At 35.5% G+C, this 24,303-nt stretch overlaps 1 long non-coding RNA gene and 1 pseudogene across 1 annotated transcript in view; both read left to right on the forward strand.

Annotated features, from left to right (window-relative positions):
* LOC126946609 (uncharacterized) overlaps positions 1–24,303 on the forward strand; it is a 500,082-nt gene that overhangs the window by 151,375 nt on the left and 324,404 nt on the right. The window lies entirely within an intron of this gene.
* On the forward strand, positions 16,437–17,917 carry LOC126946592 (keratin, type II cytoskeletal 8-like; annotated as a pseudogene).

Raw genomic sequence — 24,303 nt, forward strand, 5'->3', positions numbered from 1 at the left:
TCTTACACAAAGAAATGGGACATTTGGATACAAACCTAGGTCTGGCTAATTTCAGTTCCATTTCTCTTTCATTTTATTATTCTCGTATTAGAATAAAAACAACTAATTTCAACTTGAAGGAAGGGAAGAAAATGAAAGAAAATGATTTTTTTTTAAATAAAAGATACTAAAGAGAATCCACATGTAGACATCCACTACTGACCTTTCAAGTTAGACAATGTGGAATATTAAAAACATTTAATTTAGGATATATTAGCAGAAACTCAAAATTACCAATAGAAATATTGAGCTGAACACCTGACATATTCAAACAATCAGAATATAAGAGCGTATTTTAATTTCTTACTCCTTATTTTATAAACAAAAATAAATAGATGTTTTAAAATAGGTTTTTAGACTTTTCTACTAGACATTTGGTATCATGAAGAAACTGTTGCTGCTATCTTACAATAATGTGACCATCCTGAACTATTTAAAACCTATCTCCAAAAAAAAAAATGTGAAGGTAAAGCTTTCACCTTTAATTGTTTGACATTTATGGAATAAGACAACAAAGTTGTAATGAACCACCCTGACTGTATCATATAATACATGGAGGCATCATTAGTTTATTATAACAAGGGGTGGGTAGGCAGGCTTTTCCTGAACCGATAAGGTGAAGTCTAATTAGACATATACCTGTTTTATTTTCCTCAGTAATGAGCATATGCCAAGGAACTTATTGCAAAAAGGTAGATATTTTAGAAACCCCCCAAAAAATATATCAAATGCAAAATACAGTTGTTTCAAAATTTCTTCTCTAGGCCACACATTGATTTTCACACCAGAGAGCATAATTAGAAGAGTCCTTAATTCTATATCTTTTCTAATTTTTGAGGTCTAAAAACTCTTAACCTATATTGCCTTGTACGTGCCTATTTCTTTTCAGTTGTGAATGTTCATTAATGTAATATGAGCAGCTATTAATTTCTGCTAATATCCAGCAAATGCTGTGTATGCAATAGGAACTTACTAAGTATCCAATAATTGGATTTCTCATGAGTTGGTAGGTGGGAAAGTAGGCAGTAGATATCGCTAGATTTCAAATTCTCTACATTCTTATATGTGTCTAATATTCTGCCTCTACAAATAAGGAGATACATTATTAAATTCTTCTTTGCCAGCTCTTTTCTTAGGATGAGTCTAATTCCTTCACCTCTTTCTGACAGGATCTAATTTCTATTCTTTTCAACAGTTCCGCTGACCTCTGTACATTCTCTCCCTGTGCTGTAGTTTCACTTGGCTGCTGGTTTCCCAATCTCCATACATTAAAGATGCATTTATACTTTTTTTTTTTTTTTTACAGTGCTCTGAACATAATTACAAAAGCTTTGAATTGAGAATCAAAAAGGAGCGGTTTGATCACATAAAAGCTAATTTCTGAAAACCACCACACACAGAGATTCAAAGTCAAAAGGAGGACAAATTTAAAACTCTTCAGGTACAGTCAGGAAAAAAAAATATTTTCTAAGCAGACCCAAAGACAAGTTTACCATGAGCTGCAATTCAAACTCTAGCCTCATCTACCTATTGTTTTCTAAGCCCATTGAAGTCCTATTATTTGGTCTGCTGAGTTTTTTATTAAAAGTAACTAATGTGCCACTTCTATTCAATAACCATCTCTTTTGGTTTCTTTTTGCAATTCAATTTTATGATCAAACATTTAATAGTGAAAAAATTTAAAAAGTAATATGCGACAATATTTGGGGAAATTTTAAAAAAAAGGTATTTAGCATCAAAAAGGAAACAGACAGTGCCTTCATTGTTATTCACAAGAATTTTTAATGTAATTCCTGCGATAATCTTGCCTTTGGAGTACAGATTCAATAATAACAGCAGGGCAGATAACAGTATTCTGTGTTTGCTTCCTTATGTATAGCTTGATTTCCTTTTGAACTCCAAACAGCAAACTTTTATACTTTTATTACAGAGAAAATAAACTTTCTGTACAAAACTCTCTCTCTCACTTCTTCACCTGAAGACTCATACCAGTCCTTCAGTGCTAGTTCTGCTATCACTTTTCATAGAAACTTCTCCTTCGGCTTTGGCCAAGGTCAGAGGCACTGCTTCTGTGTCCAACATAGTACCATTACCAAAACAAGTCAAATAACATTAGCTTCAATTCTTTCCTTGTCTGTTTCCCCACAGTACTCTGTGACTCAGAACATATACCACAAGTACATATGCCACATCTTTGTACATATACCACATCTTTGTCTCTACATATACGTCTATGTACATATACCACATCTCTGAAGTACATATACCACATATTTTGTCCTATCCCCTTAACTCCAGTCTTGCACATAGTAGAAACCAAATACCTAATTTTTGAGGGAAGGTTATATCCCCAAATTATACACTGAAAAATATGACACTGGGAACCGATTTGTTGTACATCTATTCCAATGCAATTGTAAAAATTAAAAAGAAGAAGAAGAATAAAGCATAGTATTCGGGAGCCACTTTGAAGAAATAAATGTCTAGATTCAAAAATTAAATAAAAAGTACTGCCACTGTTACTCTTAAGCTCAAGCACTGGAAGGATGCCACAGAGGGTTATCTAAATGACAGTTTGATAAGGCAAGCTTCTCCCTCCTTGAATTCCTCTATCCATGTTTGCAGGTGAGTGGAAGCCTCCTAAAGGCCACCTGAACTAGCTGCGATGTCTTCCAGCCTTTCCTTTGAGCAACAAATACATATCAAATGCACAAGTGTTAGGAACTGTGCTAAATGCTATAGTCATACACCAGTGCGTGCCTAGAGTTTTCAGTTGCATGGGAGAGGTAGAATGTGGCACAAACAATTTTAGTGATTACTCAGGACAAACTTTGTAGAACATACAGAAAAGGTATAAAGAAAGATTCAATTTCAATAAGGCCAACAAGGGAGCTTAAGAAGTTACTTCATAGTGGGAAAATGAGTTGAGTTCTGAAACAAGGTCAGTAACAGAAATACAGAAAACCAAATTCTTAACAATGTAGCAGAGGTGTGAGCGTATTTTAAACCACTTTGTTGTATAGAGAAATTTGAGAGAGAAAGTCTAAAAGGATTCTGTTCTCCCAACAGACCAGATGAGCACAGAATTGACAGCAAGGTTCTTCCCCATTCTCTCTTTTGTCTTATACTGTGGTGAAGAACTTAGTGCCAATGTTTATCTAAATATGGATATAACATTGAATTGTGTGGTGGGTCGAATTTTTTAAGTAGCTCCCCCCAAAATATTTCTAACTAATCCACAAAAACTATAGATACAATACAATATCATTCCTTTGAGTATATTTTAATTATATGATAATAGGTAGCAAAGTTAAACTTCATATAAGATTGTCTGGGTAGGATTGATTTAATTATATCAACTATTAAAGTACAGAGCTTTTTCTGGCTGAAGGCAGAAAATGTCACAGCGATTTCACATGTGAGCAGGACTTTACACTTTGTTGCTGGTCTGAAGATAGAGGGGTCATGTGAGAAAGAATATGACTTGCCTAAGGAGTGGAGTGACTCCTCCAGTTGTTAGCCAGCAAGAAAACAAGGACATCAGTCCTACAACCACAGTAAATTGAAGTCAGTCAAGAACCTGGATGTTTATGGAAGTGAAGTCTTTACTAGAGCATTCATATAAAAGCCCAGACTGGTTGAAATCTTGCTATCGGCCCTGTGAAACCCTAAGCAGAAAGCCCAGCCAAGTCTGCCTAGATTCTGACCCAGGGAATTGTTGGCTATTAAGTGGGTATTGTTTTTAATCCACTAAGTGTTTAGTAATTTGTTATGAAGTGACAGCAAACTAGTACTATTTCTGGCTATCTTACGTTTTTTCTAATGAGAATTTGAGAACATACTAAGTGTTCAAAAATGTTGTTGATATTAATGAGAGAGTTGAAGGAATGTAGATACTACTAGCTGCCAAGCCAACATGCAATTCTTCTTTCTTAGAAAAATAATTGTGCATTTGTTTAGCTTGGCAGTGTAGCCATCCAAAAGACTACATTACTCTGTCCCTCTTACAGCTGAATGACAGTGTAACCAAGTTTTCACCAATTATATCGAAACAGTGTTGTTTGAATTCTGAGAGTCTTCCTAAAAGTGAAAGAGATGCACTTTTTTTTTTGTCCTTTTCTCCTTCCTGCTGCATGACTGCATAGGTTTCTGTAACACGATATGATGGCTAAAGCTCTGGGAGCCATTCTGAACCAATAGATAACCATGTTATCTATTGATAAATTATAAAACATCCCCAAATTTAGTAGTTTAAAAAACGAAAATTTAATTTCACCTCCCAATTATGTAGATTGAATGATCCTTCTGTTCCATAGAACATCATTTGAAGTGATGCATTAAAATTTAGTTGACAGTAGGGCTGATCTTCAAGAACTGTGACAGCTTATTTTCATGACTGGCGGTTAGCTGGGAGTGGTTAAAATCCTGAGCCCAGCGGGGCCTTTCTCTTTCTCTATGTAGCCTTAGAGCCTGTCCATCTTCTCTCTTCAACAGGCTCGTGGGATTTCTTACATGACAGCTGAGGGCTCTGAAAGAAACTGTTTCAAGAAGGAGAAAGTAGAATTTGACAGTACCTTGAGACATGTGCCTAGAAATTGGCACAGTGTCGCTTCTACCATATTTTATTATTTAAAGTAGTCACATATTCTGCCCAGATTCTAGAGGAGAGTATAGAGACCTCATCTCTTGTTTTTTTTTTTTTTTTTTTCTTTTCTTTTCTTTTTGAGACAGAGTCTCCCTCTGTTGCCCAGGTTAGAGTGCAGTGGTGTGATCTCGGCTCACTGCAACCTCCACCTCCCAGGTTCAAGTGATTCTCCTGCCTCAGCCTCCCGAGTAGCTGGGATTACAGGTGCGTGCCACCACACCCAGCTAATTTTTGTATTTTTTGTAGAGATGGATTTTGGCCATGTTGGCCAGGCTGGTCTTGAACTCCTGACCACAAGATATCCGCCTGCCTTGGCCTCCCAAAGTGCTGGAATTATAGGCATGAACCACCACGCCCAGCCCGACCTAATCTCTTAATGAGAGAAATGCAATGAATTTATACCATTTTTAATATTCTATAGGTGACCTGAAGATGGCAAAGAGCAGAACTGGAAGGAGCCTGGGTCCCTGATGACACACAGCTTGCAAAACAGCCCTAAGTTTCTTACATACAAATGTATTTTGTTACAGAAAAATAAATCTTTGCATGTCTGCATCCTTTAAGAATATATAGTTAGATTTATGGTATATGCAGCAGCAGCTACTTCTGAGAACTTCAGTTAGAATTTTATAGGGAAGGAGAGACCTGAATCATGGTGATTTACTTAGTATATGCGAACTTTGTATACCAGGACTTCCCACAGCCTTCTCTCATAGCGTATCTAGAGAAAACAAATACTCCATTTTATCTTGGGATAGTTCCCCTGCAACTTCCTTCTGGTGGACATGAACATTTATTTAATTTTGAAATTTATATGCTCTACTCATGTTAGATATCCTTAGTGAGAAGGCATCAAGAGTTTTCATATTATTCTAAAAACAAATAAGTTTTCATGGATAACAAAATAAATGAAAGGAAAAGCAAAGATCTTGAAAGAAGAAAAGAAAGTGGAAGTTCTAAAAATATATATATTCAAATGGTAGCAGTGTTTGCATTGGCAACTGGTACTTCCCATATTTCTTTATAATGTCGTGGCTGTTTGGTATATATTTTAAGTTCTCATGATGATGGACAGAGAAGCTGAAATTAATGCACCAATAGCAAGGTTTCACTGATTTTTTTTTTTTGGCTTTGTTTTCTTATCACTGTTTTACTTGATCACAATGAATTTCAAAGTAACATTCTGTCACATTCAGTGTCTTTTGTACATTTATACCCTTACTAATTCATATTCTTAATCCCCATTCTCATGCACATCAAGACATGTTATGAAATTCTCCCAATCACATCTACAGACATTATAAAATATTTTGAATGCATGCACATGAACTCTCATTCTCTTACATAATATCATATTTCTGATTTCTTGTGTTTATTCAATCCTTTTCAAACCTGGGCTGATAAAATCATACTCTTGCCTAATGATACCTTCATTTATATTCTCATCTGTTGCACACACACTTTTTGACAAGTTGAGTAAGTTTACTTAAGTTTCTCTATGCCCAATCAATCTCTGTCTTCTCTACACCAGATTAAAATATCATATCACATAAGAAGGGAAGAATCAGAGGCAAATGATCTCTGATGACAGTAAAGAACTTATGCTTTAGCCAGGCACGGTGGCTCACACCTGTAATCTCAGCACTTTGGGAGACCTAGGCGGGTGGATCACCTGCGGTCAGGAGTTTGAGACCAGCCTGGCCAACATGGTGAAACCCCGTCTCTACTAAAAATATAAAAATTAGCCAGGACTGGTGGCACGTGCCTGTAATCCCAGCTACTCGGGTGACTGAGGCAGGAGAATAACTTGAACCTGGGAGACAGAGGTTGCAGTGAGCCAAGATCATGCCATTGTACTCTAGCCTGGATGACAAGAGCAAAATTTCATTAAAAAAAAAAAAAAGAACTTATGCTTCAAGACCCCTGGCCTGCATGAATCTCGTTTAAGGATCTAAAATAATAAAACTATAAATAATTTGACATAGAGAAGCAAATGTGAACCTACAATGGTTAGATCACATGAAAGTAGTAGTTCATTAAGAAAAAGAGATCCCTCTCAAATAGAAGCTATGTGGAGATCTTTGAATTGCTTAATGATCCCCTGTAATGAAAAGATTTGAAACATGGGAACATATTGAAAAAACAATGGTTTCTTGCTGATTTGATGCAAATGCTAACATTAGTGCAGATAACATCAAAAAAGTATATGCCACTAAATAAGGACACTGAAAACACATTGGTTATGAGTGTGGTCATTTCTAAACATATTTATTACATTGCATGAGAAAACTTGAAATGACTTGCAATGTTACAATTTATATATTAAATAAATTTGATAAAGTCTTTTTGACTATATTTCTAAAAATATGACATTTTCCAAAATGGGTCCTAAACTGGAAGAAAAATCTTCTAAATTTCTATGTCTACTACCACTGTGACTTTCACAACAAATAATAACAACAGATTTTTAAGAAACTGTGGTAGAGAGAAAGTACTCAATTACTTTTCTGTTCCTTCTATAGAACAAAGCACAAAACAATTTCTATATGAAAAGACTAACGAATAATCAAAGAATATACAGCCAAAATATATGGAAAAGCATCATAGAGGTACAGCAGGCAGTTACTCAGTAATGACAGTATTTTGTGCTCACAAAGTTTATGGTATTTATAACTTTTTTTTTTTTTTTTTTTTTTTTTTTTTGATATGGAGTCTCACTCTGTTGCCCAGGCTGGAGTGCAATGGCGTGATCTCGGGTCACTGCACCACCACCTCCCAGGTTGAAGCCATTCTACTGCCTCAGCCTCCCAAGCAGCTGGGATTACAGGTGCCTGCCACCACGCCTGGCTAATTTTTTGTATTTTTAGTAGAGACAGGGTTTCACCATGTTGGCCAGGCTGACCTTGAACTCCTGACCTCAGGTGATCCACCCATCTCAGCCTCCTAAAGTACTGGGATTACAGCTGTGAGCCACCACACTCGGCCCAACTTTTAAAACATGTATTTGGCATGATTTATGTTCCCATTCTAAACAAAGGCTAATTTATACCAATATTTTATTCATAATTTTGTGTTCTCTTTTCTAAGGAAGCGTCCCCGAAATGGGAACAACTAGCCCCATCAAAACTGAATGTCCCTCAGAGAGAGGCTGGTATCAGTCCCAATAGAACAAATGGATTGGAACAAATCTGGAGGCCAAGCTTCAGGGCAGTCACAAGTCTATAAAAATGAAAGATTATATATCAAATGAAAGACGAGGCAGATCATGGGTGCAGTGTAAGAAAATAAACACAATATTGGAAAATTGTCTCTGAAGAAAGATGATTTTAAATCAGGCCTTGGAAGAGATAAATGAAAGAAAGAGGTGGATAATGTTTCCTAAAGTGAATGGCATGTACCAACCTCTGAAGGTAAATACCGTAAGAATGGGGTCTCAGATGAGGAGCATGAGAAAGGAATTCATACGAGTGGGAATTGCATGCTTTGGTATTATGTGGAGGAGAGGAAAGGAGATAATATCAATGACAGAATGACGAAGTTGAGTTCTTAAACATTAAACAATTTTTAATTTTTTTCCAATATTTCTTCAAGTTTTATCATTCATACAGATCACAAAACTGAGTGATCATGAGAGAAACCAAACATTGCCTATCTTCACTTTTAGACACTTGGAAAGAAACTGCAGCATTTTTCCTGAATGTCAGCAGATTTCCAGTGGCATCACCTTAATTATCCCCCACTGTACCTATATGAAAACAACACAAGGGCTGTTTGCTACTTAACCAAATTAAGTTCCATATCACTAGCTTAGTAAGTTACTTGGCCCACTGTAAATTGTTTATTTAGATTAAAAATATCCTACACATTTCTGGTCATCCAAAGTGTTTAAGAATAATCCATTAGCCATCCTGCCACTGGACTACAAGTTATGGCATTGATTTTCAAATAAGAAAATTAAAAAAAAAAAAACAAAACAGGTCATTAGAAGCCCCAAATTTTATTATTTCAATACATCTGGAAATTTTCCAAGGAAGGCTGACAAAAATAATTTAGTTCTCTCAAAAATATCTTATTCAAGAGCACTCAGGCTACTCAGCTACACAAATTCTCTTCATTCTCAGTTGTCTCAGTGCCCTCCACACCCAATTTGATCATGATACCTATAGGAAAATCCAAAATAGTATTGTTGGAAAGATTGCATATACTTATAATAGTATCTTTCATAATAGCTTTCACATCATGCCCCATTAAAGTTTCTTTTTACACTAGTCTGGCATGACAGTGTAATTCCTTGTTAAATGCTATATTAGCAAGGATGAGTAATAATTCAACAGGATGCTAATATAACACAAGTTTAAATTGCTAATTCAATGAAGCCTTCATTTCACTGTACATTGCTCAAATCATTGTGATTTTTGCAATGAAACACTAGGACCTTTTAAAAATAAAAATAAAACCTGGAAATAGTTTTCCACCTGTTTCCTACTCTTGGCAGATTGTATGTCTTGAGAAAAAAAGCAGTACTCTGGCTTTACTATGATCATCATTTATCAAAGAGGTTGTTCAGAAGTATTCTGAAAAACTTCTAAGAAAACTTATCTGCAGGTACAATGTTAATTCCTCTCTTACTCTTCTTGTCCCTCTAATGTGAGAGTCAATAAATTAATACATCAGCTCTCATATGGTGAAATCCCTCTCAGACTTGGCCTTGCTTCCTTATCCCAAATTTTATTATAGTACTTCAGGTTATATATCTAGCTGCTAGCATTTCTTCTCACATTCAATTTTTAGTATATCATATCCTTCTTATGTAGTCCCACCATACCATCACACACATGCACATGTATGGACACATGCACACACTCACACACACACTCCTTAACCCTGTCATTTACCTACTCACAAAGGATCTCCATTGTTTATAGTCATCATCCGGCTTCCCCTATCCAATACGGCTACAGAATATCATATTAGATCGATAGATAGATAGACACATATACATAAACACATATAGATCTTTACACATATATGCACATATGTATACAGCTATGTATACACATATATATGAATATATATACATGCACACATATTATCTATAGAGTTACAAGAATTCCCAAAACAGTAACTATTACTACTTTGTAGTGTATGCTATGTGCCAGCAATATAGAATAATGTTTAAATTATGCATTTTGAAGTTAAGAGGTTCTGGGTTTATCTTGCTCTGGATCTACATAGCTTTAGACTATTTAAGAGATGTATTTGTTTCACTCAGTGTTCTCAGGTGAAACTCAAGATAGCAAGAGTTTCCTATTTCATAGTAGTTTCTCAGGTGTTAGACAAGATGATGTCTGTAATATGCTCATCACTGTGACTAGCATATAGAACATACTCAATAAATGTTGGTCAATGAAGAACTATGATGCCTATTACATTTGCAAGAATTAAAGTGAAATTGGTAGGTCAAATCGAGTTCACTTTTTAATTCTGTTAATATGCAATGAAAAATTGCCATTTACAGAGGTTGTTCCAATTTACATCCTTGTCATGTATTACCATGTGTAAATGAAAGTATTCATTCCCCTAAAGTTTTGCCCTACTGGGTATTATAATTTTAAATATTTGTCGTTGAAAAACGGCATATTTTAAACTGGTATTACTTTGATCACTTTTGAGGTTCGAATAAAGTTGACTATTTTTTCTCATATTTAAGTTCTATTGATATTTGCCCAGTGGAATGTCTAACACAAAATTTATTCAATTTTATATTGGCAAATGTTGGTTTATTTTATGATTTAAAATTTAAAAGGATTATTGCATGTGAAGATATCCATTGTTTGCTATCTGTTTTTCATTTTTTTTCCAATTTGTGCTTTTGTATCTGACTTTTGTTTGTGGTATTATTTTTTGCCAGTAAGATCATTTTGTCGTGTGAATCTCAATGTATCTATATATTCTTCTCAATGTATCTATATATTCAATGTATCTATATATTATTCTAGAATATAGAAACTAGAATATGTTCTAGTTTCACAACACGCTCAAAGGTATAAGGATTGTGAGATATTGAAGGTTAATTAATTATTCAATAATTTCTGCTTATTCTACATTTCTTTATTTTAAAATTGGAGCCATCTGTATGATTTTGGCAAAAATGTCCAACTGTATAATCTTCCTTCAAAGAGCTAGTTAGTCCTTTGTTCTTTCATTATTAATTTGATACATGTTTTCCCACAATGATTTAAAGTGCATATTCTATGTTCCCCGTAAATCAGGATATATTATTAGACTCTCTAGTCCAGTTCATTCACCTGCTTTAGTTGTGTTTAATACTGTTATATTTTTGATATTTACTAAAACTAGACTTCTCCTATTACTCATATTTTATAGGATCTTACATTCTTTTGGATAATCTTTAGTAGTATTTTTCAATCTCCTCCCTCAATATTCCCTCTTCTCATGTGGGTGTCCTAATTATATATGCTTGTTTGTAAATGATTTTATTTTAGGAAGAACTGACATGTTTAAAATATTTTTGTCCAAAACTATGTTTTAATTTACCCAATTTTATTTTTTTTTTTGAAATAAATTAACACTTCTTTTAGTATGTGTCCTATATATTTCTTTTTAATACTTTTTCTGGATAATTTATATTTTTGATATTAGGTCAAATAAACTTTATCTGATCATACATCTAAACTAAGCCATATACAGGAAAGTTTATGTTTTAAACATTAATATTATTAGACTTCGCTACATTAGCATTATTATTTCAAGTAATTTATTAGTTGACATCTATATACAGTATCATTGTATTCAATTATGTTTTATGCAAATAATATTCTCAAATGTGATATTTACAGCTTGCACTGTATCATTTGTATTATTAAGATTTTCCAATATGAAAGCAAGTATTCTAAACTTATTTTCCCAATTCTGTGTGTTTTGCAGTTATTTATGACATTTTTGATGTTGAAACATTCAATTTTACATTGTCAAATATATCATATATCATTTTTTTCCTGTTTGTTTTATGATTAAAGAAGCCTGCCTCTTAAACTTGATCTAAAAATTGTTCCCAATTGTTCAAGCTCTTACATGATTGTCTTAACACAATTTATTGAATAATTCACTCTTAACTTTCTGATTTTCGAAGTCATACATATATTATCAATACATCATATATTGATTTCAAATTATTTGTCCAAACACATGTTAAATTTTACTATTATTTTCCAAAAGCTATTAAAATAAATAAGTTTATTACTATTTGCTGGAATACAAAATATAGACTTCTTTGTGCTTCAGAAATTGTACACAATTCCTGAAAGATGAAAAGAAGGTAGGATTGTATTGACCAGTGAGTACATGAGTTTGTTTTCTTCTTAAGATGTAGGTTCATGGAGTAGAAGGCAGGGACACAGAGGCCCTTTACAGGATTTCTAGTGTGGGTTTCCCTGAAAATATGTTTGCAGGAAAATCAGGAATTCACCTTAAAAACTCCACAAACACACAAAATTAGGTATCATGAACAAAACCAGAAATAACATAGAAAGAAACATATACTAAAGTTATTAGAGCACAACAAAGTACATATGCTTACTACCACTGAATGTATACTTAAAATGGTTAAAATGGTAAATGTTATGTTATATATATTTTACCACAAAAATATGAGATTATAAAACAGTCTATAATGACCAAGTTTAAATAAACTAGAAGCAAACTCAAAATTTTTCAAGTGTAGAGATTAGGGACTATTAAAAATTACCTACATGTCTGAAAATGAGCTGGAGATATTCTAGAAATAAACCACACAGCAATTGATATTTACACATTTAGAGTATTGTGGATATTTAAAGCTTGGATTATATAAATGAAAGAAAAATAGGGAAAAAAAGAGAATCTGCTTTTGGGATGTCAGTGTGAAGAGCTCTATAGACCTATTTTCAGTGAAACAATCGTAAGTGATGAAAATAATTTCTAAAGCAACCATTTAAAGTCCCCAGAAATTGTCATAATGGCATACAGCATGTGAAGAATATTTATTCAAGAAAATCAAGTACATCTCACTAAGAAGAACAAAAGTTTGAAGAGCAAAACTGTTTGAAGAACAAAAGTAAGAAAAGCAAAACTGCTGCTCCCTCCAACCCCAGCTCAGTGTGACAGACACTTTGCCCCAAATGGACATTGCCAAGAAGATCATTCTCACTCTAATCGCCTATCTCTGTAATGCGGAGATTAAATTTCAGATGAGTCAGTTTAGACTAGGGGCTCTCTTCCTATACTTACTCCTGACTTACAGGGTGCCATCTCTATTTCAGAAGTGGCAGGTCAGATTATGAAGTGCTCAGTCACCTTCTCTTTAGCCCACTTGAGGGGGAGATACCATGCCCAAAGGGACAAGCTAAGTAAAGTCATACTCACAAGTCAGGAGTGATGGCATGGAGATTTTCTTCAGGATGAGGCAGGTCATAAGAACAGACAGCTCTGAAGTTCTCCCTAAATGAACTAACTGGTGTTATTTAGAACACAGTATGGAGGAATTCAAGACTAAGGGTACTCTTGAAAACAGTGATTTTTGGTGTTAAGTAATTAAGTGGAGGCTGGTAACTCCATATCAGCCACAAGCTAAATTATAGCTCAGTTATTTTACCAGAGAAAACCAGGGGGAAAGGCAGCTAAGATGAGCTCTCTGGGTGTTAGAAGAAACCCCAAAGACTGGCCCCAAAAACTACCCTTACAGAGGGACCTGCATTTAATTGGCTATAATCGTGGAGCAATTTATGTTCCAGTGCATCGTTGAAAAAAAATATAGCAATTTACTGGCTATTTCTGGAGTCTAACAGCTGTGTGTGATACCAACAGAGGCAGACAGCTAAATAGAGACATCAAAGAAAGAGATAGCTAAAGACAGTCCTGTTAAAACAACAGTCATCCCAGGGTAACCTTGTACAAGCCCAAAACTTGAGTGATATTAGAAGCTTCACACTGCAGGGAAAACAGCCTTCACTAAAATAGTCCAGCCAGGTCACTAAACAAATAAATAAGCAAACAGTAATAACATCAAGCTCCAGAGGAGTGGGGTCGCTCTCTAGAGTTGCCATAATATATTCCCTAAAATCCCCCAATTTTTAACAACAACAAAGTAAGGTGTACAAAGAAACAGGGGTATTTGACCTATGCATGGAAAAAAAAAAAGTAGTGTCATGCATGTCCCTGTGAAGAGACCATCAAACAGGGTTTGTGTGAGCAATAAAGCTTTTGAATCACCTGGGTGCAGGGAGACTGAGTCAGGGAAGGGAGATAAGGGTGGGGCCGTTTTATAGGATTTGGGTAGGTGAAGGAAATTACAGTCAAAGGGGGGTTCTCTGGCAGGAGTAGGGGTCACAAGTTGCTCAGTGGGGGAGCTTTTTGAGCCAAGATGAGCCAGGAAAAGGAATTTCACAAGGTAATGTCATCATTTAAGGCAAGGACCGGCCATTTTCACTTCTTTTGTGATGGAATGTTATCAGTTAAAGCAGGGGAGGGTATTTTTGCTTCTTTTGTGATTCTTCAGTTACTTTAGGCCATCTGGGCATATATGTGCAAGTCACAGGGAATGCCATGGCTTGGCTTGGGCTCAGAGGCCTGACAAGTAGAAAACAAAAACTGACTGTGAAGAGGCCCAGGTGTACAATTCAACAGAGGAAACTTCAAAGCAGCTATCTATCATAAATATATTCAAAGAACTAAAGAAAATTATGCTTAAGAATTAAGGAAAGCCATGATTACAGTGTTTCATTGAATAGGAAATGTTAGTGAAATAACTGAAATTGTTTAAAAATAAAAAATTTTTAGAGTTAAAAAGTGATACAAGTAAAATTTTAAAATTTGCTAGAGGAGCTAAAGTAGATTTGAAATGGCAAAAAAAAAAAAGGAATCAGTGGATTTAAATAGAGATCTTTAGGCATTATACAATTAGAAATACATAACTAAAATAAAACTAAAAATAAATTAACAGAGCTCAGAGAAATTCGGGATTCCATGTAGTTTACCAAGAATAAGAGTAGCAGGAGAGGAGAGAGACAAAAAAGCTGAAAAAATATTCGAGAAATAATGGCTGAGAGCTTCCCAAACTAGACGATAAAAACAACCAACCAATAAAAGAAGTGAGAGAAATGCCAAGTAGGTTAGCAACAAAGGGATCTGTATCAGAGCCATCATGGCATCAATGACACAGACAAAGGGAAAATCTTGAAAGCAGTAAAAGTAAGCGACTACTCATAAAAGGAATCCCAATGAGAATAACAGCTGATTTCTCATAAGAAACAATATTCAAACTACTGAAAGAAAAGAAAAGCAACTGTCAATCAAAAATGTTATATCCAATAAAACTACCTTGCAAAAATGAAGAAAAAAATGCATTATTCCAGTCTACCCATGAGTAAAGCATCAGAAAAACTCCAATAGTGGCATGATATGGCAAACCTAATCAGTATACCTGAAAACCATCAAGGTCATTAAAAACAAGGAAGTTCTAAAATACTGTCATTGCTAGGGGAAAATGTAAGGAAACACAAAAATTATGTAATATGATAGCTTAGGTGCGACACTGGGATAGAAAAAGAATGTTAGGTAAAAACAAAGGAAATCTGAATAAACTATGGACTTTAGTTAATAATACTATATTATTATTGATTACTTAATTGTGACAAATATACCATACTACTATAAGATATTAACAAAAAGTTGAAAAATATAAAGATAAAATGAAGCTATTCCCAGGTAAACAAAACTGATAGAATTCCCCGCTAACTGACTCATCTTTTAAAAAATGTTAAAGGAAGTACTTCTGGATGACATCAAGTAATCTCAGGAAGTAATTCAAATCTACATTGAAACACATGTATACGCATACACACAGGAGGTACAGCTAAGGCAGTCCTTAGAGGGAAAAGAAAAGCTCTAAATGCTTGTGTTTAAAAAGAAGACAAAACTTCAATCAATAATCTAACTTTCCACCATAAGCTATTGGGGAAAAAAGAGCAAACTAAACCTAAAGCAAGCAGAAAAAGCAAATAATAAAGATCTCAGTAAAAATTAATGAAATAGAGAATTATTTTTATTCATTTTTTACCTGTTTAACTTTTATAAACAGTAAATAAATCATCGAAATTGAAAGTTGATTCTTTGAAAATAGAAAAGAAAATGGGCCAACCTTTAGCTATTTAGCTAGACTGTCCAAGAAAAAGAATAACTCAAATTACAAAAATCTGAAAAAGAAGGAACATTAATACTGAGCTTGCAGAGATAAAAATAATTGTAAGAAAATGCCATGAAAAACTATACCATAAAATTAGAAAAATCAGCTTAAAATAACAAATTTTGAGAGAGATACAAATGATCAAGACTGGATTCAAGATGTAATAAAAATATTAATAGACCTATACAAGGAAAGAGATGGAAAAGTAGTTTTAAAAACTTTTCACAAAGATTACAAACCAAGATAGTTTTACTGGTGAATTCTTCCAAACATTTAAAGAAGAGTTAATAATGATACTTCACCTATTCTTCCAAAAAACAGAATACCCTGATGAGAAACAGAATTTTCTCATCCAACTCGTTTGATTATCTTAATATCAAACAAGACAAATTATAAGAGAAGAAAACTGGAGACCAAAATTTTAATAAATAAAGAGAAAAAAAGTCCTCAACAAATTACTAGAAAATCAAACCCAGACCAAGAATCAACTTCTCTGCTCCTTCTGGAATTTCCGCCTGGTTCAGCCCACCTGCCTCCACCATGTCCATCCAGGTGACCCAGAAGTCCTACAAGGTGTCCACCTCTGGCCCTCCGGCCTTCAACAGCCACTCCTACACGAGTGGGCCCGGTGCCCACATCAGCACCTCGAGCTTCTCCCCAGTGGGCAGCAGAAGCTTCTAGGGTGGCCTGGGCGGAAGCTATGCTGGGGCCAGGGGCCTGGGAGGCATCACCACCATCATGCTCAACCGGAGCCAGCTGAGTCCCCTTAACCTGGAGGTGGACCCCAACATCCAGGTCATGCGCACCCAGGAGAAGGAGCAGATCAAGCCCCTCAACAAGTTTGCCTCCTACGTCAACAAGGTACGATTCCTACAGCAGAAGAACAAGATGCTGGAGACCAAGTGGAGCCTTCTGCAGCAGCAGAAGATGGCTGGGAGCAACATGGACAACATGTTGGAGAGCTACATCAACAACCTCAGGCCGCAGCTGGAGACTCTGGGCTGGGAGAAGCTGAAGCTGGAGGCAGAGCTTGGCAACATGCAGGGGCTGGTGGAGAACTTCAAGAACAAGTGTGAGGATGAGATCAATAAGCATACAAGATGGAGAATGAATTTGTCCTCATCAAGAAGGATGCGGATGAAGCTTACATGAACAAGGTAGAGCTGGAGTCTCACATGGAAGGGCTGACTGAGGAGATCAACTTCCTCAGGCAGCTGTATGAAGAGGAGATCTGGGAGCTGCAGTCCCAGATCTCAGACACGTATGTGGTGCTGTCCATGGACAACTGCCGCTCCCTGGACACGACGGACAGTATCATCACTGAGGTCAAGGCGCAGTACGAGGAGATCGCCAACTGCAGACAGGCAGAGGCTCAGCGTATGCACCAAATCAGGTATGAGGAGCTGCCGTCACTGGCTGGGAAGCACCGTGATGACCTGTCACATACGAAGACTGGGATCTCCAAGACGAACCAGAACATCAGCCAGCTCCAGGCTGAGATTGAGGACCTCAAAGGCCAGAAGGTTTCCCTGGAGGCTGCCATCGCAGATGCCGAGCAGAGTGGAGAGCTGGCAGTTAAGTATGTCAACACCAAGCTGTGGGAGCTGGAGGCAGCCCTGCAGCGGGCCACGCAGGACATGGAGCAGCAGCTGCAGGAGTACCAGGAGATGATGAATGTCAAGCTGGCCCTGGACATTGAGATCACTACCTACAGGAAGCTGCTGGAGGGCAAGGAGAGATGGCTGGAGTCTGGGATGCAGAACATGAGTAACCATACTAAGACCATCAGAGGCTATGCAGGTGACCTGAGCTCGTCCTATGGGGGCTTCACAAGACCCAGCCTCAGCTACGGTGTGGGCTGCAGCTTTGACTCTGGTGCAGGCTTCAGCTCCTTCAGTCGCACCAGCTCTACCAGGGCCGTGGTTGTGAAGAAGATCGAGAGCTGTGATGGGAAGCTGGTGTCCAAGTCCCCCGACGTTTTGCCCAAGTGAACGGCTGCAGCAGCCACTCCCAGCCTGACCCTCCTGAGGCTGCCCCAGAGCCCAGGAGGGAGGCCGCTGTGCAGGGGAGTACAGGGAACAGGAGACTCACCTAAGGCTCAGCCCTAGCTCTCAGCCCCCACCCTTGCCCATGCCTCCAGCTGCAAAACAATTCAATTGCTTTTGTTGTTTGTTGTTGTTGTTGTTGTTGTTGTTTTTGATCCAAAATAAAACCTCAGCTAGCTCTGAAAAAAGAAAAAAAAAAACGAAAACCAAACCCATACAAAGGATTATACACCATGACCAACTGGGATTTATCCCAGGTGTGCAATTTTTAAATACTCTAAAATCAATTAATTTATTAATCAATTAATTTGTTTGTATCAGCTGATACACTATGTCAGTAGAATAAAATACAAAAACTTCCCAATACATTCAGAAAATGAATTTTATAAAATTAAATCCTCATTTACAAAACGCTTGACAAGCAAGCATCTGTGAAAAATCTACATGGTCAACACACTTAGGAGTTAATTTAACAAAAGACATACAAAGCTTATATTCTGCAAACTATAAAGCATTGTTAAGGAAATTAAAGAAGACCTAAATAAGTGAAAAGGCATACCGTTTTTATAGATCAGAAGATTTAGTATTGTCAGGATGGTGATACTTCCCAAGTTTATAGATTCAACAAAATTCTATCAAAATCTAAGCTTTTTTTTGTGCACATTGCAAATTGATCCTAAAATTCATATTGATATCATTTGTCTCTGTGTCCCCACTCAAATCTCATCTGGAATTGTCATCTCCAGGTGTTGAGGGAGGGAGCTGGTGGGAGGTGATTTGATGATGGGGCAGTTTCCCCCATACTGTTCTTGTGATAGTGAGTTCTCATGAGATCTGATTGTTAAGTGTCTGGCACTTCCCCCCTCTCTCTTTCTCCTACCGCCATATAAGATGTGCCTTGCTTCCCCTTCACCTTCCACCATGATTGTCAGTTTCCTGAGGCTTCCCCAGCCATGCAGAATGGTGAGTTAATTACAACTCTTCCCTTTACAAATTACCCAGTCTCAGGTATTCTTTATAGCAGTGTGAAAATGAACTAATACAATATGGAACTGCAAGGGACCTAGAATCACTAAAATATACTTTTTAAAAAAGACAACATTTGGATCACACTCCTTATTTCAAAATGTACTACAAAGCTACAGTAATAAAGACTGTTTGATACTAGCAGAAGGACAGACATAAAGAGTAATGGAATAGAGATCAGAAATAAATTTTCAAGTAACTATTAATTTTCGACAAGGCAGAGACAGTTCAGTGAGAGAAAGAATAGTCTTCTCAACAAACTGTGGTGAAAGAGCTAGATATCCATATGCAAAACCAGGAATATATACTCTTTCCTCACATTGTACATAAAAAATAACCCCAAATGAATCACACACTTAAAAGTAAGTGCTGAAAATATAAAAATTGTAGAAGAAAACATAGAAGTAAGTCTTCATAATCTTGAGTTATGTGGTTTTCTTCAATATGACACTTCATATTTGCTAAGATGTTTATACCAAAAAAATAAGAGAGAGGGAAAAAAAAAAGGATGTGGAGAACTTGGAATCCTCTTCTACTACTGATGGCAATTTAAACTGTGCAGACATGTTAGAAAACAGTCTGACCATAGCTCAAAAGTTTAAGCACACTGTTAGCATATGACCAACAATTTCACTCCTATGTATATACTTAAGAGAAATGAAACATACCTCTACACAAAAACTTGTTTGTGAATAATGTATTTGTCTACAGCTGCTGTAACAAATACCACAGACTAAGTAGCCTAAACAATAGAAATTTATTTTCTCACATTTCAGGAGGCTGGGAGCCGGAAATCAAGGTGTCAGACAGGTTGTTTGTTCTGAAGTCTCTCTCCTTGGCTTGTAGATAGTGTTCTTTTTCTGGTGTCTTCACATGGTATTATTAATCTTTCTATGTGGTCTGTGTCCTAACCTCCTCTTATAAGGATACCAGCCATATTTGATTAGTACCCACCCTGAGCACTCCATTTTAACTTGCCTCTTTAATGGTCCTATCTACAAATAGAAAAACATTCTAAGGAACATGAGTTAGGGCTTCAACATATGAGCATTGGAGGGACACAATTCAGTCTATAACAAATATTCGCAGTGGCGTTATTTACGATAGTCAAAAAAGTGGAAACAATCCAAAACCCCATCAGCTAATGAATGGATAAATAAATGTATTCTACCCATATAATATGTATTATTTGGCAATAAAAAGTAATGAAGTACTGACATGACACAATATGAATAGATCTTGAAAACATGCTAACTGAAAACAATAATCACAAAGGGTCTTGTATTATATGATTCCATTTTTATTACATGTCAAAATATGAAAATCTATAGAGACAGATAGTAGGTTAGTAATTATCTATGGCTGAGGGCCAATTTATGGGAAATGAGGTGTGACTAATGGTTATGAGGTTTCTTTATGGGGCAATGAAAATATTCAAAAATTGACTGTGGTTGAAAACTGTGAATATACTAAAAACCATTGACTTATACACCTTAAATTGGTAAGTAATATGATATATAAATTATGTTGCAATAAAGCTATTACATATTGAAAGAAAAAAATAGTGCATATAATGGCATACAGGGGAACAAAGGAAATATAAATAAAAAACAGTGATGACAGAGACATAGCCAATGGTACCTCCAAATCGATTTCTAGCAGAAAAAAAAAAGAAATATATGTGATCAAAGGTATATTTTAAAAGCAAAGACACAGAATTTTTAAAAACATATGAAAACAATAAAGGCAAGTTTGTATGAAGCCATTCGATTCAACATAAAATGCAACAGGAAGAAAATCACAAAAAGACCTATCATAATGAAACTTCAGCTACCAAAGACAAACATAAAATTTTGAAAGAAGTGAAAAGAAAAATCATAGATTATTTTGAAACCTCGACTGATAGTTTTTAATTGTTGAGAAAACCTAGACTAAAAGAGCAAGAATAACTTTCCCAGCATCTCACAGTCATTAAATTTTTCAAGCAGGATACGGAATTATCCAATTATCTTTTCACCATAATATATTGCCTAAACACTTATTTTTGAAGAAGAAAATGTGAAATGAAACTCAAAATGCATGACTGATTTATTCACAGCCTGAGAGTGTTCAGGAGGCCTGATTACAATGGTAGTAATTTTTATAGTTTTGCCATGTGAAATGGGGTATCTTTAAAGTGTGGGTTCAGTTGTACTTTTCTAAAACTTCCAGAAAAACATAAAATATGGAAGGTTTATGGTGGCATCAGGGATTTTCTGGAAAGAAACATTGATCTGGCTTATCTCTAATTCAATTTCTGCTGACTATAGCAAGGAAGGAAAATTCATCGGCATATCTTTCTCATGGAGTATGGTAGAAATTAACTATGAGGCCCAAATAGTTATAATTATTATTTATAAAACTCTCATCTACTTACCATATTCTGCTTGTGTGAGGTTCCTTCAACATATTCCAAACCTAAGAAATGTTGAACACAATCATACATTAAGACTCAGTGTCAAAGGCAGATCAATTTTTCTTTTATATCACTTTCTGATGAATTTTTGAATGTGGAATAGAAAGTTGTCTAATAGAAGTGCTTTTTTCAGACTAATATACATGAATGCTTCTGGTCTAGTGCTCCCCAATTTATCAAATTTTCATCTCTATTCTTTCACAATCATTACAGAAACCATAATTAAAGGAACAACAGATGGTTAATAGAAGCTGCTGTTTCTATGAGGATACTAAGCCAGAGGCCTTATTTGACAATTATTATAAAAGTAGATACAAAAGGCTAGTCTAGATAATTTCCCAAGTTGAAAAAGAAACCAAAAAGAGATGAAAGAATGTACAAATTACCTCTCATAAAATTCTCTGGAATTTTCACCTAGTATTTATTCTACTTGGCTTGACTCCTACTGTGAGAAAACTGCGTCTTCTTTATGGTTTCAAATTATTTGGAACATCGATGGCTGATAATAATAGCAGGGATGGCTATTATGTATGTGTTAAGGTTGATTAGGGTCTCACTAGTTATTTCTCTTTCTTAATGATAAAGCCTTTTAAAATATCATTTTAAAAAAGAATAGATTTTGACAATATCAAGGAGGTGAAAAAATCAATTTATTTTAAATCCGTTGATAACTAATTTTAAATCACATACAATTCAGTTACAATAAATTTCTTTGCATATATATCTTAGTCTTCGACAATTTGATAAGAGCAGTTTGTTAACTATATTTCTACTTCGGAAAACTAAAAAATGTTAGACTTTACTTGATTTAAAATTGCCAAATGAGAAAAATGAACTTCACAAAATATGAAAGAATGTGTAGGCTGCAACTAAGGGCAGTAATGGTCAGTGATTACATTCTGAAGACAAAAATACAATTAGAATAAGAAAGACATTTCAACCGTTTTTACATCAAAGTCACTTCAATATTTATTTAAGTTTCCCCAATTTTGTGGAATAATAAGACTTCTTTTTTAACAGAGAGAAATATTTCTTTAGATAATCAAGGGGATACATGTTAATGTTTTGCACTAGTGCTGCTTCCTAATGAACTGCTTAATTTCCTTGGGGGATGAGCACCTTCTCATTTCTTACATAGAGGAAAAATGGAGGATTAAGGGGAGAGGGAGAAATTAAACTCCTAATTCGGTTCTGTTAATTTATTTCAGTTCCTCAAGCTCCTGCCTACTTTTCACTAAAGTTGTTCATTCTTGCTAGAATGCTCTTTTCTTTGGCTTATACCTGGCCAAGTTCTCAGACCAGAGAACTTAAATATCATTTCATAGATGTCTTTTCTAAATCTGGCCATAATCCTCACTCCAACTCTAGCCATAGTATAGTTAACATTTACTCCCTTAATGCCATTTATAATATTTTATGAGTTTACATTAGCATATGTGATTATTATTTTGATGTGTGCCTTCTAACACTTAAATGCCAGCTTTATTCACTGGTGTGATCCCACAATGTAACACAGTGCTTTGCTAGGCAATAAACAAATACTTTTTATTTCTTTTCTCCAATATTTTTGGACCCCTACTCTGAGCAAAGCCTGTAGCTGTGTTGTGCTGTGAAGGCTATAGAGGTGTATAATGCCACATTTTTGCCTTTAAGAACTGTATAATTAAAAATGTGAAATTATATAAGTTATCATAACCAAAAGCAAAAATTGAAGTCACAGGAGAAAGAGAGATCAAAAATTTCAACTGAAACAAAGGTCACAGCTATCGAAATAACTTTCCTTGAGGGAATTTAAGGACACTAATTAGCCAACTGCTCTTTGTTCTTAGGATGAGGAGGTAGCTCCTTTCGTAAAAAGGCAAATAGTGAGTCAGGAGACACAGCTCTGTATCTGAACAACTACCTTCCCTCCCACAAGCTTCCTACATATCCAAACTTTTTTTTTTCTTATCTTCTTACATTAGTCCCCCAATACCACTCCTTTTTTGCAGAGCTAAAGTTCAGGACTGTTTAGCAGATAATGTAGAAGGGTCATAGAGAAAGCTATAAGGCAATCTGGAGATTCCAATCACAATGAATTCCAGCCTTCACGATGACACGGGAATCGGAGGACAGTGCTGGCATCTATTGTCAAAATCGGTTTCCTTTGTGATTAGAAAGTGTTTAAGTACCAAACTAAATTCTACATTTCAAACTTCTAAATACATGCCTGTCACTATTTATTTCAACTTCTTTATCTCTTTGCAAAACATTTGTAACATTTAAGCAATAAGACTGCTGAATACTGCCATACAAAGATGTTTAAATGGCTTCTGCTAAAGAACTGTAATCGGTGAAGGACAGACAGACATATGGACAACTAAATACAATTTATGTCTAATAATATCGCGCTAATTTTCAAAATCCAAGTCCTTTATATATTTGTGTAGATTTACACCTAAGTATTTCATTATTTGAGCTATTATAAATGGTTATTTCAGTTTCCATGCATTCATTGCAAGCATATAGAAATACAATTGATTTTGAACATTGTTCTTGTGTAGTGCAACCTTGCTGAGTTCAATTATTAGTTTTAGAAGGGCTTTTTGAGATTATTTGAGATTTTCTATGAAGACTTTCATGTCATCTGCAAATATAAAATGTTTTATTTTTTTCCTTTCTGATCTATATTCTTTTTTTTTCCTTTACTTGTTTTATTGCTCCATCTAGGACTTCCAGAATGATGTCGAACAGCAGTGATTAAAGTGGACATTCTTTCTTTGTTTCCAATCTTTGGAGGGAAATATTCAGTCTTTCACCCTTAGAATATTAGCTATAGGTAATCTGTGCATGTTCTTTATCAAGTTAAGGA

Source organism: Macaca thibetana, chromosome 2 (assembly GCF_024542745.1).
Source record: "Macaca thibetana thibetana isolate TM-01 chromosome 2, ASM2454274v1, whole genome shotgun sequence".
In the NCBI taxonomy this organism is placed as follows: domain Eukaryota; kingdom Metazoa; phylum Chordata; class Mammalia; order Primates; family Cercopithecidae; genus Macaca; species Macaca thibetana.